This window comes from Sus scrofa, chromosome 15 (assembly GCF_054392235.1).
Source record: "Sus scrofa isolate SSC_HxYL_T2T_F1_AM1 chromosome 15, Sscrofa_HxYL_maternal_Yorkshire_Landrace_v2.0, whole genome shotgun sequence".
In the NCBI taxonomy this organism is placed as follows: Eukaryota; Metazoa; Chordata; class Mammalia; order Artiodactyla; family Suidae; genus Sus; species Sus scrofa.
In genome coordinates, this window is record NC_139397.1 from 53,158,663 (window position 1) to 53,176,732 (window position 18,070).

Sequence of the window (18,070 nt, forward strand, 5' to 3'; positions counted from 1 at the left end):
ATGAGTGGGTATGGGGTTTTTTCAAGAGGAGCCAGCAATTAATATTTTGATGTGTTTTTTCTCTAGTTTTAGTTATTGTGACTACTTCCCATATGTGTATATACCACAGAATTCACACATTGTCATTCTGTGATCTTAGCAGACTTGAGGAATGACAAATTTGACACCAGTAAATGCAAACAGAAATTCAGATGAGATTAAGTTTCCCTCGGCATTCTTTCTGAAGTTCCACAATGAAAAGAGGAGAAGAAAGAATGAGATTTAGAGCCACACTCTTTGGGAGTTGATGGTTCTCTTTGGGCCTGGTGCTTAATCTTTCTTATCTTCTATTTAATTATTGGGAAAATCGGGTCATGGGCCATGTCTCACTGTGTTGTTATGAAGAGTGACTACAACAGCTCACCATATGGGCACATGATGCACTAAAAGAGCATTAGCTCAGTACACATTTCGGTTCTTCAGTAGACTCCAAGAATGAGCAGTTTATTCAGAGTGATCAAATCTTGTATTGGCAATTCAATTAAATTGGTACCTACAGAGGTTTTATGTAGAGAAGAAGAAAGGGGTAGAAAGAAGCATGGTGTGAGAACATAAAAAGCTGGGGATAGTGCAATACCCATGTATGAATTAGAAGTCAACTTGACCTGAATTCAAAGATGATATAGGTTTTGGCCTGACTCACCCCAACTTCCTCAATTTGCCTTATTCCCTGTCATCTTTGTGGGTTTAGGGGTTGATGTCTTATTACATCCATTGTCCTGACAGCAGCCTCAAGCTCCTCCCTTCAGAGTACCACCCTTTATTTGTGAGGGTGCTGAGAATGAGGGCACAGAAAAAGCATTATCCAGACCCTGCTTAACTTGAGTAGCAGTGAAGCATGAGGAAGCAGGTGCCCATCATCAGAAAGCCATCTTCCTCTGTCTGGCCATTGTGTGTGGCCATTGTATGGCTATTTTGAAGATGACTAACAACCCAGTGTCTTCTGTTGTTTTTAGTTTCTATAAGATGTGAAGGGACACGATGGTAAAGCTGATTCTGAGCAACATTCATCCAAAACAATGGTGGCAGACCTTTTTCCAATGCTAGAATGCTCCAATGCTAGAAACAGTAACTTGGGAGTGAAAAATGGTGTAAAATGTGAATGATACTTTTCAAATGTGAATGATACTACTTTGTGAATGTAGTTTCATAAGACCTCAATACTTTAAAATAACAAAACAGCTTTAATTTTTAAGTATATATTTTAAGGGGATAATGTGTGTATACCTATATGCATCTATGTATTTTATTGCCAAAATATAAAATTTAGGCATGCTGTAAAATATCCAGAAAGTCCATACATTACTTGACAGAGAACAAAATCTCTTATGTAAGTGCCATGTGGAATCCAAATTTATTTAAGGAAGGAGGAACAGATGGTGACTGAAAACTACCCAACCAGACTCTAATTAGTATCAAAGTTCAGTTTGCTGCAAAGCATGAAGATAATTTGCCATTTGAAAATCTAAGTTTAAAATAAATTTGAATATACAATGACACTTAGATTTGAAATAACTTTCATGGAGTTGTCTTGATGTTCTAAACCTAATCATTGCTTGTACTTCTTGATTTTAATTCATCCTGTGCTAAACGCCCTTCAGAACTTCCCCAAACTATCTATTTTAATCCTTCATTCATACTATTATATTTTAATATTTGCTGACCTACCAAGTGTCAGTTGGCTCACAGAATTTAAGTGAATTTCACTTTGTTAATTTTCAGCTTGCTGTGCCTTCGCTCCCCAATGCTCTCAGCTGAGGTTCTGCCAATTAAAGTGTGTTAGAAATTGGTATGTAGTTGTGATTTTGCTTACAATGAATACACCTTTAAATGGCGCTCCAGGAACAGGTAACTATCATGAACTCTTCCACGCAGTGGGAAGCAACTCTTTCAGCAGTCATTTGAGATAAGTATTTTCCTATAAATACAACTCCTACATTCAGAATTAAGTTGAGAAAACATTGAAAACATGCCTTTATTGTGTAATGAGGGAGTTGACTTTCATTTTTTTTTTTTTTTTGTCTTTTTGCCATTTCTTGGGCCGCTCCCACAGCATATGGAGGTTCCCAGGCTAGGGGTCCAATCGGAGCTGTAGCCGCCGGCCTACACCAGAGCCACAGCAAAGTGGGATCTGAGCCGCGTCTGCAACCTACACCACAGCTCACGGCAACACCGGATCCTTAACCCACTGAGCAAGGCCAGGGATCCAACCCGCAACCTCATGGTTGCTAGTCGGATTCGTTAACCACTGCGCCACAACGGGAACTCCTCATTTTTATAATATACTTCTTTTAATGATTTGGGAACAGATGTAGGCATAGTTTAATAACACATGGGATGGGGGAATTTGGAAACATGATATATCTAACTATAAGACCCATGGGATAGCTAAAAAAAGAAATTTTATTTTTATAAGCTATCTGCATTTTCTATACCTCGGTAAGTCATAATTTTAAGAAGTTAAGTCTGGTGTGAACTTGAACTTGTACATTTAAGTTAAAAAGCTTAGCCAGTGATACATTGCAGAAGATAAGACACCATTTCCTCTTCCAAAACATATATATATATATATTCCTCTCCCTACTCCTTTGGCTGGTCTGACTCCTTTCACAGTGGGGTTGAAATATTTCAAGCTAAGATAACAAAGTCAAGTTCAAGGTCTTACTAGCACAACTTGGGGAAATGCCAAGCCTAGCAGCATGTTGCTCTTGAAAGGTACAGCTCCATCAGTTTCTTAAGGGAGGGAAAGATCTGCAGAACATTCCATAGGGAAATGGAGCAAATGCCTTCTGGTGTTATAGTCATTGAGCTATGTTCTTTGGCATACTGTGTTGTATCTTTTTATAGAGCCATTGAAAAAAATATGGTGGGACTGAAGATGAAAGTAGATCTTAGTAGAAAGATCTCATAGTACTGGTCAGTCAACTCATATTAGCATCCCACACGAACACAACAGTGAATTGTGGATGTAAAAAACACTGCCTGACCTTTTCTTTTGGTGGCTAATGGACTATGGGTTGTGCCAGCAGTCAAGACTTGTCCCTCAAGGATATTTCCAATGTGCATCTAGTGTCACTGTCAGACTCTATGGCTCATCCTAGGATGTGGGCTGGTTACTTCTAAATTGGTTATACAGAGTTTTAGTCTATGTGTCATCAGCAGGGAGATAACGGGAGCCTCTCCAGAGATAGTGCCTCAGATATTTGCAGACCAAACCTCAACTTATCTGAGGTCTTTAAGTGAAAGCTCACATTTTAGAAAATCAGCATTGCTTTTACTTGCCATAGCTGGCTCAACTTTTACTCTGTTCAAGAAAGCAAAAAATTGAGAACATCAGTTTATCATAGTATACTGTTTATGTGTATTTAAAACAGAATAAATATGCTTAAGGGGAAAAAGTTGTTTTTTGTCGTATTACGTCTAGTCATCTAGGCAGCTTCTAGGCAACCATGCTGGGAAGATGGGATTCTAGGCTCTTACAAAATGTCTTCTGAGGAATACACTTCACACCTGTCCATTTAGTTAATATGGATTATTTGTAATGTTGTTTTTAATGTATTGAATATTATTTGAACAGATAATGCCTGAACAGAAGCCCAGAATCATAATTATATGTAATTATGGTAGAAATATTTTTAAAGTAAACAGTTATTCTCAGTAATTATTTAAAAACAATGGAGTGAATATATACCCATGAACATTTGAACAGTGGGTTGGGATATTTAGAATTATTATTTAAGCAACCTACAGAATATGAGTTAATTCTAGGAGGCTTTATACACAATGAAAATGGTAGGCGCATATGGATAGGGACAGTGTTTGTAGGTGTTCTGCTCAAAACATGTGGCTTGGCTGAAAGGAATATTGGCACCTGCTTCATTTTGCTAATCCAAATGGGTCAAGCCCAGGTTCCCACAGTACTTGAGACAGCAGGGGCTGTGTTAATCAAGTGGCCTTAAGGACATGTATGGGTGGACTCAGAATTCCTGATTGCTTATCCAGGCTCATGAAAAGCAAATTTCTGGAGTTTCCGTTATGGTGCAGCAGAGATGAATCTGACGAGGAACCATGAGGTTATGGGTTTGATCCCTGGCTTCACTCAGTGGGTTGAGGATCTGGCATTGCCATGAGCTGTGGTGTAGGTCACAAATGTGGCTTGGATCTGGCATTGCTGTGGCTCTGGTGTAGGCCAGCCGCAACAGCTCTGGTTAGATTCCTAGCCTGGGAACCTCCATATGTTGCAGGTGTGGCCCTAAAAAGACAAAAAGACAAACAACAATAACAACAACAACAACAACAACAAAAAGCAAATCTCTGGAAGTACAGAGAACAGTGGAATGAATTTTAGCTAATGACAAATCTTGTCAAGCAGCCTAGGTGACTCCTCAGTCTTTACCACATTAAAGCTGGAATCTCAATCTGTGGCTAGGTCCTCTTTCACTGTTTGCTACCCTATATAATTGGGTTAGGTGTATTTCGTATTTACCAAATCACCATGTAAGTGTTCTGAACTAGAATTAAGTGGCAGGCGTTAGTTGTTCCAACTGATGAATTTTTGCCATCAAAAATAATCAAAGCAAAGGGAAGTCAAATATAAAATGATTTTTACATAAAAGTGATACTTAACTCAGCTTCATTGCATGTGTGCAATTTTCATAGAGAAAAATGTGACCTGACTAAAGTTCCACGATCATGATTATGCTCCAAATAAGAGATTGTTTCATGTGTGAATGAAAACTTTGCTATGGAGATGAATGGTCTCACTTGGATTCAACCCATAGAGAGGAGGGGGCTGAAGAATATTGGAAAGAGACTTGGTTTGAGGGTCAAACAGATACAGCCTGAAAAATTGTTTCTTCCACTAACTTGTATTGCAGTTTGGGGGCCTGTCACTTCATCAATTAGCCTCAGTTTCTTTACTGAACATCAGTCTTTGTTTTCCCATTTCCCTCATGTAATAATTTTAACTTGCAGAGTTAATGTTAGGGTTAAAGAGGTAACAAGTAAACACCTACCTGCACAGTTATGTCTCTGAGGGGCAGTCAAGTGCACTAGCTAAGAGTGTAGATTCTAGAGCAGAAATGCCTGGATGTGTATCCTGGGTCTGCCTCTTATTATATCTGTCCTTAGACAAGTGACCTAACTTCTCTGTGCTACAGTTTCCTTTCCTGTATCAAAGGAGTAATAGTAATAACTAGGGCTGTTATGATGATTAACTGTTATTCTATGTAAAGTGCTTATACAGTATTTGGCATGTGTTAAGTAAATGGTGCTTAGTAATAGTGACGAGTATTCTTTTTTATTATAAATAAGCAGTATGAATTCTATTTCTCTTCTTCTGTCACTTAATGGTAATGATGATTTTGCAGTTTGGGGGTTTTGTTTCGCCTCTGGTTACATCTACTGGTACTCATTTGTAGTATAGAATTCTAGCATAAGAAGGACAACTGGCCTAGCAGCAGACAGGAGTCATTAGGTCCTCTGTCTCAGAATCAACATAGTATGTCCTGGAGCCCCCTGCACATGAACTTGAGCTCCATTGACTACCTTGAAGGTCAACAATATGCTGAGGAAATACAATTGTGATGTTAATGGGAAATTGTGATGGCTTATTTTCTAATTTTATGTGTTAGGTTGACTGGGCCATGGGGATCTCAGACATTTGACCACTGATTATTCTGGATGTGTCTGTGAGTGTTTCTGGGCGAGATAAAAATTTTGACTCAGTAGATTGAGTAAAGCAGATTGCCCACCCTAAGGTGAGTGGACCTTATCCCAATCAGTTGAAGGCTTGAATAGAACATAAAGGACTCTAAGGGGGAATTCCTTCTGCCTGACTACCTTGAAACTGGAACATTGAGTTTTTCTTTCTTTTGAACTCAAACTGAAGCATTGGCTCTTCCTGGGGCTTGGGGTCTGCTGATCTTCAGACTGGAGCTATACCATTGACCCTCCAGGGTCATGGCCTTTGGACTTGAATTAGGACTAAACCATCAGCTCTCTTGGGTCTCCAGCTTGCCGACTCAACTTGAAGACCTTGGATAACTGCATGCATAACTGCATGAGCCAATACACACACACACACACAAATTGAGTCTATTTCTCTGGAGAGCCATGAATAATATAATGTAGAACTGAACAGAGTTTTCATTTAGTATTATTTAATTTTTTCCAATTAATTTGTTTCTTGCCTATGGAATTAATCTTTCTAACAAAGATATAATTTGACCAAAAAAAAAAAAAAGACCAAAAAACCCTGTCTAACACCATACATAGCTTTATTCAGCAAAGATGCAGTTCGGGTCTATTATATACCTACCAGGCATTATGCTAATACTCTAGTATATAAGAGGAAAAATGGTTCTTACCATTCTTAGCATAATCTTGAGGAGATTATGGTCTGGTAGGGGAGAGAAATAATACAGAATAAAGCAAACCAAATTTATGATTTTTAGAAGTTCTGTTCTTCCAAGGAAGACATCTTCTGAGGAAGATGTCAGCTAAGCTGAGCTCTGAGAGATGAGGAAGTTTTAGTCATAAAAAAAAAAAGAGGAGGGGAATTCCAGACAGAGAGCCTCATGAAAACCCAGAATAGGGTTGTCACCATGCTGGGGAAATTGAAAGGAAGGGTTCTAGCTGAGTCATTGTAGACTCAATAGAACCAGCAGGAAGTGAAGCCACAAAGAAGGTAGTGGGGAGGTTGGGAGGGGGTCTGGGGACCATAGTGAGGAGAATTAACTCTAGATAAACATGGAGTTGTGAAAGGATTTTAAATGGTGGATTAACATGACTCAAGTCATGTTTTTAAAAAATGTTCCAGGCTACTGAGAAAAGAACTGATTAATCTGGGCAGGATGGAAGTGGGAAGGCCCACTGGGTAGTGCAGTGGTCAGTGGGGGTAGGGGGTGGGTGTGGGGCTGTTGTGTCCAGGATGAGGGTGGTGGCAGGAGAAAGAGAAGCATCAACAAGAAATGCATTGTCTCTGGGTCACTGCTGGTCCCCATTCAAACCTCACCTTCACGTAATTGTAATTTCATTTCTTCCAGAGGATATTTTCACTCACATGCTGCCCAGAATGGATTAGAGACAAAGGCCACCACCTTGTTGCAATCTTTGTAATGTACCATGATGCAAAATTCTTAAGAGTAATTTTCTATTTTTTTAGCATTATATCTCTGGGCTCTAGTAGAATACATGGCTCATAATTCTGACTCAGCATGTATGTTGAATGAGTGAAGGAGCTGAGTACTAGATACTCTGTTAGGAGAGAGAGGAAAAGTCCCAGTTTCCAGAGAAATGTGAAAAAAAAGCAGAGGGTAAGAAATTCTTTGAATATGTTGTTCAAACTTGAATTCTAGAAAGGTAATTTGTTTTTCCTGACCCACTTGTCTCTATCTTTGTGTATCTTACAAAGTTAAAGCCATCCCTCTTTGAAAAATCTTAACAAAACAAAACCATACAAAACAACTTTACACTCTTCTATTACTACATCTCCCTCTCCCTCCTGTATAGTCTGCATCCTATGTTCCACCTTTTAGATGTGTCCCAAAGTTATCCATCTTTCCCTACCTGGTAGGTCAGAAAGCAACCTCTTGACTGGTCTGCTTGCTGCCAGTTTTTAATGCTAGGCTTGCATTCTGAAGAGCAGCCAGCCTGATTATTATAGCTTTGTAGTAGAGTCTGAAGTCAGGGGGCCTGATTCCTCCAGCTGTTTTTCTTTCTCAGGATTGCTTTTGTTATTTGGGGTCTTTTGTGTTTCCATACAAATTTAAAAACGTTTTATTCTAGTTATGTGAAAAAAACCATCGATGATTTGATAATTGATAATTAAACGCCATTTAATTTGTAGAGTACCTTGGGTAGTATATCATTTTGACAATATTGATTCTTCCAGTCTAAGATCATGATATATCTTTCTGTTTGTGTCATCTTTGATTTCTTTCATCAGTATCTTATAGTTTTCAGAGTACAGGTCTTTTGCCTTGTGAGGTAAGTTTGTTACTAGGCAGAGAGTGTCTTGATGGCCCAGAGATGTCCAGCCAGTGTATGTGGAACAAGTGGACAGGTTAACAACAATTACTACCTGCTTCAGAATAAAAAGAGCTTTCTTCTTTTTCCTTCTTCATTTGAATCTCTCTTTCAGCAGAAAAAAACTCTAATAATTCCTCTCCTTTTCTAAAAATAAAATTCAGTTAAGTGTTGTGGACTAAAAGCTCAGAAGTTTAGAATATTTTTGAAGGTAGAAGTAGAAGAGATGTGCTGAGATTTCAACCACATTTTGTGTAAAATGCATACTATATTTTTTAGCACACAGAAATTTTCTTCATAGTTTCAAATATCTCTATTCATATCAAACTTCAAAGATGATTTAAGTAATAGGGGCTTTTAATTAAAAATCAAAGTACAATATATTATGCATATTCTTAAAGGATCCAATGAAGTGGAAACATATACTCAAGAATTAAGGTAAATAAATTCATATTTGAACAATACTATCCTAAAAGTTATGACACTGACAAACTTCAATAGAAGCAGTTGTAGCATCAGTTCAATAACAATAGTTGAACTAAAAAGAGATCAGTTAAAATTACTTTTAAAGAGAAAACCCTGGCAGCTATTGTGCAGTGGTTGTATATCTTCAGCAGTTTGCTCCTGTGAAAGCGGAATCAAGCCTGCATGTGACTCTGAATTTCTGAGCCCTCCCAGCCTAAGCCTCCTCCTTCTCTCGGGATCTTATGATCCAGGGGGACCCCCTGAAACTTTCAGGCCTTTGTGGCCACAGGTGGAACAGCAGGAACCAAAGAGATCCTGCAGGGAAAGCTGGAATTTGAACTGGATTTTAGCCACTATTTTTTTGTTGTTGTTGCTGTTGTTTCTTAGCTTGTAGGGCTTTCTCTACTTTGACAGAGCTGCCATTCAGTTTTCATAAGCTCTTTCCCATAGAGGAGAATCTGGTTTTGATAGAAAAAAGTGGTTTTTTCCAATTCTTTGTCTACATCTTTACCTTTTCCCTGCAGAGTGTGAGTTTTTGTTGTGTTCGTTATAGTTTTTTGTCTTTTTAGGGCCGCATCTCAGGCTAGGGTTCGAATTGGAGCTATAACTGCCGGCCTACACCACAGCCACAGCAATGCTAAATCCAAGCTACATCTGAGACCTACACCACAGCTCATGACAACTCTGGATCCTTAACTCACTGAGCAAGGCCAGGGATCAAACCTGCATCCTCATGGATGCTAGTCAGATTCATTTCCACTGAGCCACGACGGGAACTCTGGAGTGTGAGTTCTCATATGCTTGGTTTATGGTTCTATATATGTTGGGAAGCATATTCTCTGTTTCTAAGCAGCACATTTCCTCTGGTGATGTTCTATGAAGTTGTATTACATGTTCTTGACATAATTTAGGCAGTATTTGAAGTTTCAGCTGAAGCTTCTGAATCTCTTCCAAGCTCTCAATTTTCAGTCTGCAAAAATGCTCACGCCATTTGAAGATTTTTTTACTTGTCCTATAAATTCTTCATTCATTTGATTGTCTTGTCCTCAAATAATTTTTTGAATATTTCTTATTTTTCTCTTTCAAACATTTTGAAAGAAACATCTTACATTAACAGCATCAATGAGTTTTTTCCAATCAACTTCAGATAGGCAGACTAGTTGACTTCCCTTGTCTAATTCACTTTTTCTCTCTAATTCCAGGATGCTGTCATCCCTGGATGCTTCTCTAAAGAGATCAGGCAAGTTTACAACCTTCAGGACAGTTTCAGTTGGAGATTTTAACTTGCGGCTTTCTCCTTTACCACCTGTTGCATTTGTGTGTGTGTGAGTTTTCAAGCGTATGTGCTTTAGCTTGCAGGTACTCTTTGCTTTTATGCTGCAGTTTCTTAGGCAGGCAGTGTTAGATGTTCCTGAAGAGGAGTGTTTTCATTCAAATCATTCATTATGTCCTTCTGAAGTTATTCTGCATCCTTCTGAGATGCTAAGCCGGTTTTTGCATTAATCACTGGGGATTAGAAGAGTGTTGATAACTCTTGGAGTTGCTGTCTATTCCTAAGGGTGACATCATCAGCCCATAAATTCTTTTTTTTTTTTTTTTTTTTTTGGCTTTTTCCCTTTTCTTGAGCCGATCCTGCGGCATATGGAGGTTCCCAGGCTAGGGGTCTAATTGGAGCTGTAACCGCTGGCCTACACCAGAGCCAGAGCAACGCGGGATCCGAGCCACGTCTGTGACCTACACCACAGCTCACGGCAATGCCAGATCCTTAACCCACTGAGCAAGGGCAGGGATTGAACCCACAACCTCATGGTTCCTAGTCGGATTCGTTAACCACTGCACCACAATGGGAACTCCAATCAGCCCATAAATTCTTTCTTCTTCTTTTTTTTTTTTTTTTTTTTTTTGACCAAGCAGAGTATCTGGCTTAATTCTGATACAAGTGAATCTTAGGACAGTGGCAGATTCTGGGGCGAGGTAGGGGTATAGGGTTTGGAAGGCCCCTGGGAAGGCCCTGCCCAGCATGGACATGGGCTGTCTCTGTCCAGCATCTGATGCCCAGCATCCCCTGCCAGCCATGTGTCTGCTAGTAGCATGCACATTGCCTCCCCCTCCAGATAGAAGGTGGGGATCGGGGTACCCTGGTGGTTGTGGTCCCATGCTGCTTGCTGGCCAGCAGTGTTTAGCACTGCCCGCATGCCTGCTTCTTGCATTCAAGACAGCAGAGCACACGCAATTGCCCCAAGAACTCATCTGCCCTCTGCAGGCAGGGAGGCTGGGGCCAAGTAGACCTGAATGGGGCACCCACCTACCTAGATGTGCCTTGAGTGGCCGTCTTAGAGAACCAGGGACTTTTTGGACAAGGGGTACCTGACTTCCCTCTTCACTGGGCTCACCTGGTCCCCGCTCGCACCAGCCCCTTGGCTTTGGAGGCAGCAAGTCCTGGATTGGGGGTGGGGCAGCCAGAGACTTGGAATACATGGGACCTCTGTCACCTGGGCCTGCTTGGGGCAATTCTTCAGGTCTGAGTCCAAGGCCACGGGGGTGGCTGCAGCGGGCCCCAGTCGGTCAGGGTGGACAGCATCTTTTCCTTGCAACTGCCAGGTGGTGTCACATGGGACATGTTTACATCACTCAAACTCTCTGGGCAGAAGCCCAGGTTATGGCCCGGGGAGGTTTATGGTGGCCTGTGGAGGTGGTGACTGCATCTGCTGGGAGGAGGTGGAGAGTTCCCTTTTCCATTCTCTTTTGAGAGCAGGCACTGTGTCTTCAGGTGAAGACCCAGTCCAGGTTTTTATTACGTGCTGCCAGATACCAAATGTGTCACTGGAGAGGACTGGCTTTCACCCCTGGCAACCTGAGCATTTCTGGGGCTGTCATCAGCTCTGTGATATTCTTCTGGCTGGTTCTTTCCCCCTCTGTAAAGCATCTTGGCTTTTTACTGTGATAACAACCGTGGTGTTACAAGACAATACACAACCAGGATCTCCTGGGGACCCCAAAGAGAGCTTGCCTTGTCTCAAACACTTGGACAGTACTGCAGAGCCCCCTCCCCCCGCTGCTCCCACCCACCACCCATCTGCTCTGGGACTGGCTGGGGAAGTGTGTTTTGAGGTCAACAGGCCTTTCTTGGCTCCAGAGGGGACCATGGTTCTCTGCCAGCCAGCATCCTGTGGGGCACAGCTGTCTGTGCAGAGCCCTGGAGAATGTTCTGTCTCTCAAGAAAACAAGTGCCTGGCCAGCAGGATGGATCATGGATCATTGCTTGAGCTGGCGGAGGGGAGGCAGCCAGGTTCTACAAAACAGTGCTGTCATTTTGCTGCTGGGTGCTCACAAAGAGAATGGTATTGATGTGCATTAAGGATGTGGAAAGGTCTGATTGCAGCCAGGGACCTGCCTGGAACCTGGGCCACTCTGCCCCACCCCTGCCCCTGGGCCCTGCAGCAAACCTGGGGGATGAAAGCAGAGTGGTGCCAGTTGGCTTCCTGCAGACTGGCAGGTCTGGGCAAAATGGAGCGGCTGCTCTGAGGACTCAGGATTCCAGGTCCCTGGACAAATCTCAGTCCCTCTAATGATTTAAAGTTTCTTCCTGAAGTGGGGGGGCCTCCTTCTACCTGCAAAGGTCACCGGACTCTCCCTTCCCTGAAGGAACCTGCTTTCCTTTGTGTAGGTCACTCAGGCAGGCAAGGTCAGAGGACTGAAGGGTGTCATTAGGCTAAGAATCTTGGAGTACACCATAAGAATTCAGGTGAAATCAGTTCACTCTGGCGAGGTCTTAACATTTCGGATTTTCTGTGGAGCTGGTCTGTCCCCTTTGATACCAATGTTCCTGGTTGGGGTGACACCTGCTGGGGATGACTCAAGGACTCAGGCCCCCTCCTTCCTGTGGCTCCGCTGTCTTTAGCACGTGCCTTCCTCCCATGGTGGCCCTGGGGGTGGTCTCAGTCCACTGAGTTATCTCATTGTGCCTCTGCAGAGAGAGTGGGTCCTTCTTTGGCCTAAATTTGCCAACTTTCATTTCTTGGAATCCCAGATTCAGACCCAGAACCCCCTTGCACACCACCTGGGACTCTCTGCCCAGTCTCTTCTCCTAGGACTCTGTCCTCCTGTGTTCTCTTCTGGGTCAGAGAAAGGCCTCCGAGTGGTAGAACAGGGGTCACCCTCTCCACTTTCTCCTCTGAAAGGAACACAGCTTACTAGCATCTCTAGTTGCGAGCCTGCACTGGGGGTGTTTCCTGGTCACACTGAATTGCCTTCTGCTGCCAGGAAAGGCCTCCCAGGAAAGGATATGGTCTGCCCAGCTGGAGAGGAGGTTCCACAGCCAGGCGAGGATGGTCCTCTTCCAGGGCATTCCAGCAGCCAGATGGCAGGGTGTACACGCAGAGTCCGAGGTGGAAAAGTACCTGGACCAGCAGAGCTGCTGGGAGGGGCCTGCAGAGCCCAAGGTTTGTTACAACCTTACAGGGAACCCTCAGCCCATGGTGTGGGATCAAGGAGGATTGTGAGGGCTGGTAAGTCTGAAGTCCATAGGGCAGGTGGACAGGCTGGAAATTTAGGTAAGAGTTGGTTTTATAACCTTGAGTCTGAAATCTGTGGGGCAGGCCAGGCAGGATGGCAACTCAGGCAGGATTTCTGTGTTATACTCTTTGAGGTTGAATTTCTTCTTCCTGTTTGTTCATGTATAATTTTACTTCCATATACTGAAAAGGAAGCAGACTTCCAAAAGAGGACGAAGAATGCACATGAATACAAGAAAGTGTAGGTAGAGTAAGTTGGGGGAAAAAGAACCTCTTTTTCAGGGACTGAAAGAGGTTTATGATTCAGAGGAATCACCCACAGTGTAACTCAGAAAGATCAAAGAGACAAGGGCCGCCACTTGACCTGGCTCTGAAAGCATAGTGTAAGTAAGGGCTGGCCTTTTTCTGTCCCAGGCTTGCACACGAAGGGGCTCTAGAATGCAGAGCTCTGCTTTGTGAGAGGAGAGGGAATGATGTAGATGTTCAATCCCGAGGGTCACTGCAATCTTGAGAAATGAAGCCATCGCTCCAGATGTGGGACATATCTGGTCTTGGGGCAGGTGTGGCTTTAACTCCTTGAACCCAAGTGTAGGGGTTTCCCAGCCCAGTGGAATTGTGACAACACATTGGCTCTGACGCAGGAGCTTTTGACCTGTTTGGCCTCAAGGTCTGCTTCAGGCAGATTTCCTGCAACAACTTGGGTCAAGGAAAGTTTTTTCATTGATGCTTAATTTACTTTATATGACCACGTTGCCGTCTTCCTTCTTTGGGAGTGCCCTTAACAAAATACTCCACTCACTGGCCTGAATGACGTTCACTGCCCCGCGTGAGACTATTCTGTTTCTTTGTACAGCCCTGGTTTGCTTGTTAAGGATGTTTTGTTATTTCAGCAGCCTTCAAACAGGTAATACATAAATTTCCACTGGGTTGGCACTTCCTCTCATTTCCTGAAGGAGGGGCTGATTGTTCTAACAGCTCCCCAGGGATCTTCCAAGCCCTCTCAAATGGCTAAAGTGACCACTGCATCATCCCCTATGGCACTGTCACATAGAAAACCTAGGGAAGGTCATTTATAATATCAACATCAGGCCTGAGATTGTCTGCCTTGGAATTGTTCTGAGGCTAAAGAAACCACCACATGGAGTTACTTCAGAGAATGGTGGAAGAGGCTTAAAGCCTGTTGAGATGTTCTTTTAGAATATGTGCCTGGCATGGTGTCATCTGCAGAAAAATAGAAACGTCTGGTTACTTCCGAAGAGTGTGAGGGCAACGTGACATCCAATACAAAGCACAGAGAGTCCTCCTGACACGGGATGGGCAACTAATCATCAAATAAGTCTTGCAAAGATAATGGAAGTTTCTGAAAGATGATTGCTTCTCTTCAGTGACATGCATTACAACTAGATTTGAGTGCATATGAAAAAGAAATGAGCAAAAATTTAAAAGCTGTACTGCTGCCCACTCAAAAGATTACGTGATTAGGCAAAAGAAGATTCCTCAGAAATGTGGAACGTGCAGGACTCAGTTGCTTTCAGGCCTGAAATAAGGAGCTATGATTTGGCAGTCACTGAAGTTGTTATTTCTCTCAATAATAATGCCCTGCTCATTTTGTAAATGAACCCCACATTGTAACTCAACTAAACTTTCCTAACACCCAAATTTCAGTGATTTAATCATATAATTAAGAAGTGATCAAGGTAACACACAAAACAAATATAAATTATTTGAGGATTCAGTCGGTCTAACTAAAGTGGTAACATCATTGGAATTATTATTAACATGAGTTTGTGAAATACTTTTTTTCATAAATGCCACAAATCCGTGTGCTCTTTTAAGCTTTTCTGTAAAGAAAGAAACAACAACGGGGCTAGGGAAAACAAAACAAAACCCTTTTTTTATTCCTTTACTGTCCAAAATTTGAGTTGATTTAGATGTTAAAGACTGGTTGCTTGGTGAATGCTATATTTTCCCATTTTTCACTCCAAATCAAATTTTGTTTTATTCCTTTTCCATTACCAAATAATTCAAGAATATTCTAAAATATCTGGAAAACATAGATAAATTAGAGTAGAAAAGTAAAATATCCTGAAATTCCAACTGAAAACCTTCGCATTATAATTTTATCATGAAAATAAGCTTTAGTCCAATTATATTAAATTCTAACATTAATCACTGCAATATAGCAGTGGTGCAGCTTAGCCCATTAGGTGCATCTGATGTGAGATTTTTAGTGATAATTTACATATATAATTTATTCTGGATGCAGGCTTATGAGTTAGACTACCTGGGTCAAATTATTGGCTTTGTCAATCACATTTGCATGAACTTTGGCAAATTACTTTTACTTTTCCAGTTTCTTTGTATGATAAAATGTGAATAATAGCACATTGCTTCACTAGGTTATTGTAAAGATTATGCGAATTAATAATTGAAAGCATTTGAAATACTGCCTACCTTATTCAATACATTAGCCATACTGATAGTGATAATAATAGTAATGGACAAGAAGATAAATAACTTGGTTAAATAACTCAGTGGATATAGAAAGCTAAATAAGATCTAATTCTTGCCTCCAATGAGTTTATAGTGGATAAGACAAGTAAATAAATGACAATAGTATAAAGATAAGAAAATTAATTAGGAAAATTCCAAGGAGATTGATATTACATCAGGTTCAAGGAATCATTCTTCAATACAGCATTCATTTATTCATTTCAATTTGATAATAATACACTTTTAAAATGAATATATGCTAGTTAATTGCAATGAAATGTTTAATACTTAAAATTAATTAGTGAGGAGTTCCCATCGTGGCTCAGTGGTTAACGAATCTGACTGGGAACCATGGGGTTGTGGGTTCGATCCCTGGCCTTGCTCGGTGGGTTGAGGATCACTGCATTGCCGTGAGCTGTGGTGTAGGTTGCAGACGTGGCTCAGATCCCGTGTTGCTGTGGCTCTGGTGTAGGCCAGCGGCTGCAGCTCTGATTAGACCTCTAGCCTGGGAACTTCCATATGCCATGGAAGTGGCCCCAGAAAAAGGCAAAAAGACAAAAAAAAAAATTAATTAGTGAGCCAATTAGTGATGCTTTAAGAGGTGATCTTTAATAAAGATAACAATCAAATATTTTAAGGATGAAGTTTTATAGACTTTTTCCCATCAATTTATTATCTCTGCTTTCATGATGATTTAATTTTATGCCCAATTTTTTGTAATTCAGTATGCTTCTCTTTCTTATGGTCCTTTTCCATACATCCATCAACTGGTGATATTTGTTGAAAGTCTCCTCTTTGTTTATCACTATACTTGCTGCTCAAAAAAGAGGGTATATTTTTAAGTGTAACAAGATGAAAACCTATTAGAAAAAAATATTGAAAATTTTGATTATGTATGCAATAAAAACAACTTCCAATAGCAAAACAAAAATTAATAAGGCAATTGGTGAAAATGCTCCATATGTAACACTGGAAAAGATCTAGAATCCTAATGATATTTTTAAAAGACCTTTCAAATCACTAATAAAAAATACTAAGAGTTGAAAAAGGGAGTAGAACATGAGAAGATATTTTACAGTTTTAGAAATAATATGGTAATTAAGACTATGATATATACTGTTTCATTAGCAATAAAAAATTGTCAGTTTAACCAAAAATTAAATGCATTCTTCAGCTGTTTTATTTGCAAGTAATTATAACTACTGTTGATGAAACTGCAAGGAAATGGGCACTCTTGACTGATGGAACCATAAATTAACACAATCCACTCAAAAACCATATTTCTTAGGAATTTTCTATTAAAATAAATATCAATGTATCTAAATATTTGTAAGAAAGTTCTCTAAAGAATCTTTTAATAGTGAAAATGGGTTTGCTTAGTAAATGATGTTCTTTAGAAATAAAGTGAAATTAATATTTATTGGTAGAGAAGGATGCTCACAGTTGTTCAACATCCACTTTTAGGACCAAAACACTCAATCCCCCAGATGTTTCAGGAATGCTTTTTGGCCACTGGTGGCTCCACCTGAGTTCCCCCTGTGAATTGCCTTCAGCTGAAGGGAACTGGCTCCCTAAGGTCACATACTGTGTTGGGGACAGCCAGCATCCTCTGACTCATCAATGCAGACATACAAAGGTCCAGCTCCCTGTTTCAATTCTGGGCCACTCTGTTGGGGAATCCCAACTCGAGCTCCTCATGGGATTGTCAGAGAACTTTTACAAGACTGTATTGTATTTTAACTTCTCCCTATGGTCTGTCCTGTTTCCTTGACTTCCTTATAGGTATTGTTCTTAATAGCACAGTAAACTTCCTGCAGACAAATCTTCATATAAAAATCTGTGTTCCAAAAAAAGAACCTAAGACAGTTGATGGCAAAAGGAGGCTGAAGAGGAAACCAGTGGTGTGGTGGTAAATGTTAAACCACTGGCTCTTTGGGAAAAAACATGCCTTGATTTATGGCACTTGCCAATTTCCATGGTGTAAATACAGCCACTTTGGAAAATCTACCAAAAGCAGAGGTGGGAAGGGATGTATGTTTCTTGCACTATGTGTAGCCAACTCCAGCACTCTAGTAGAAGGGGCAGATTCTAAGATGAGATTTGGAACTCCAATACTCACCATGAACTAGTTGCAGGCGATGAGTACTCCATCCAGTTATTAGGTGGAATCCAAATTGCCCCAGGCTATTGTAGCACTGTGATTATGGAGACTTTCATTCCTGGTGAACTGTAACAGGACATGAATAGAAAGGAAAGCTCTGGAGTATATAACAGAGATACTATAGGTAGAACATTGCGGCAAGTAGTGATTATAAGAACAATGGAATTGAATGGCTTCTCTTGAGTATCATGGACAGACTGGAGAAAGAAAGTGAAAAACTGAACCAATTTACACTTCTGTTTCAATTAATCAGCATTTGAAACTGAAGTGTGAAAATCAGAGGGTCAGAGGGTCTCCTGGCTGCAATAAAGAAACTTCACCTCCTGCATCCAAAGAGAAGTTAAAAACAAACTTAATTATAAGCCCAAGG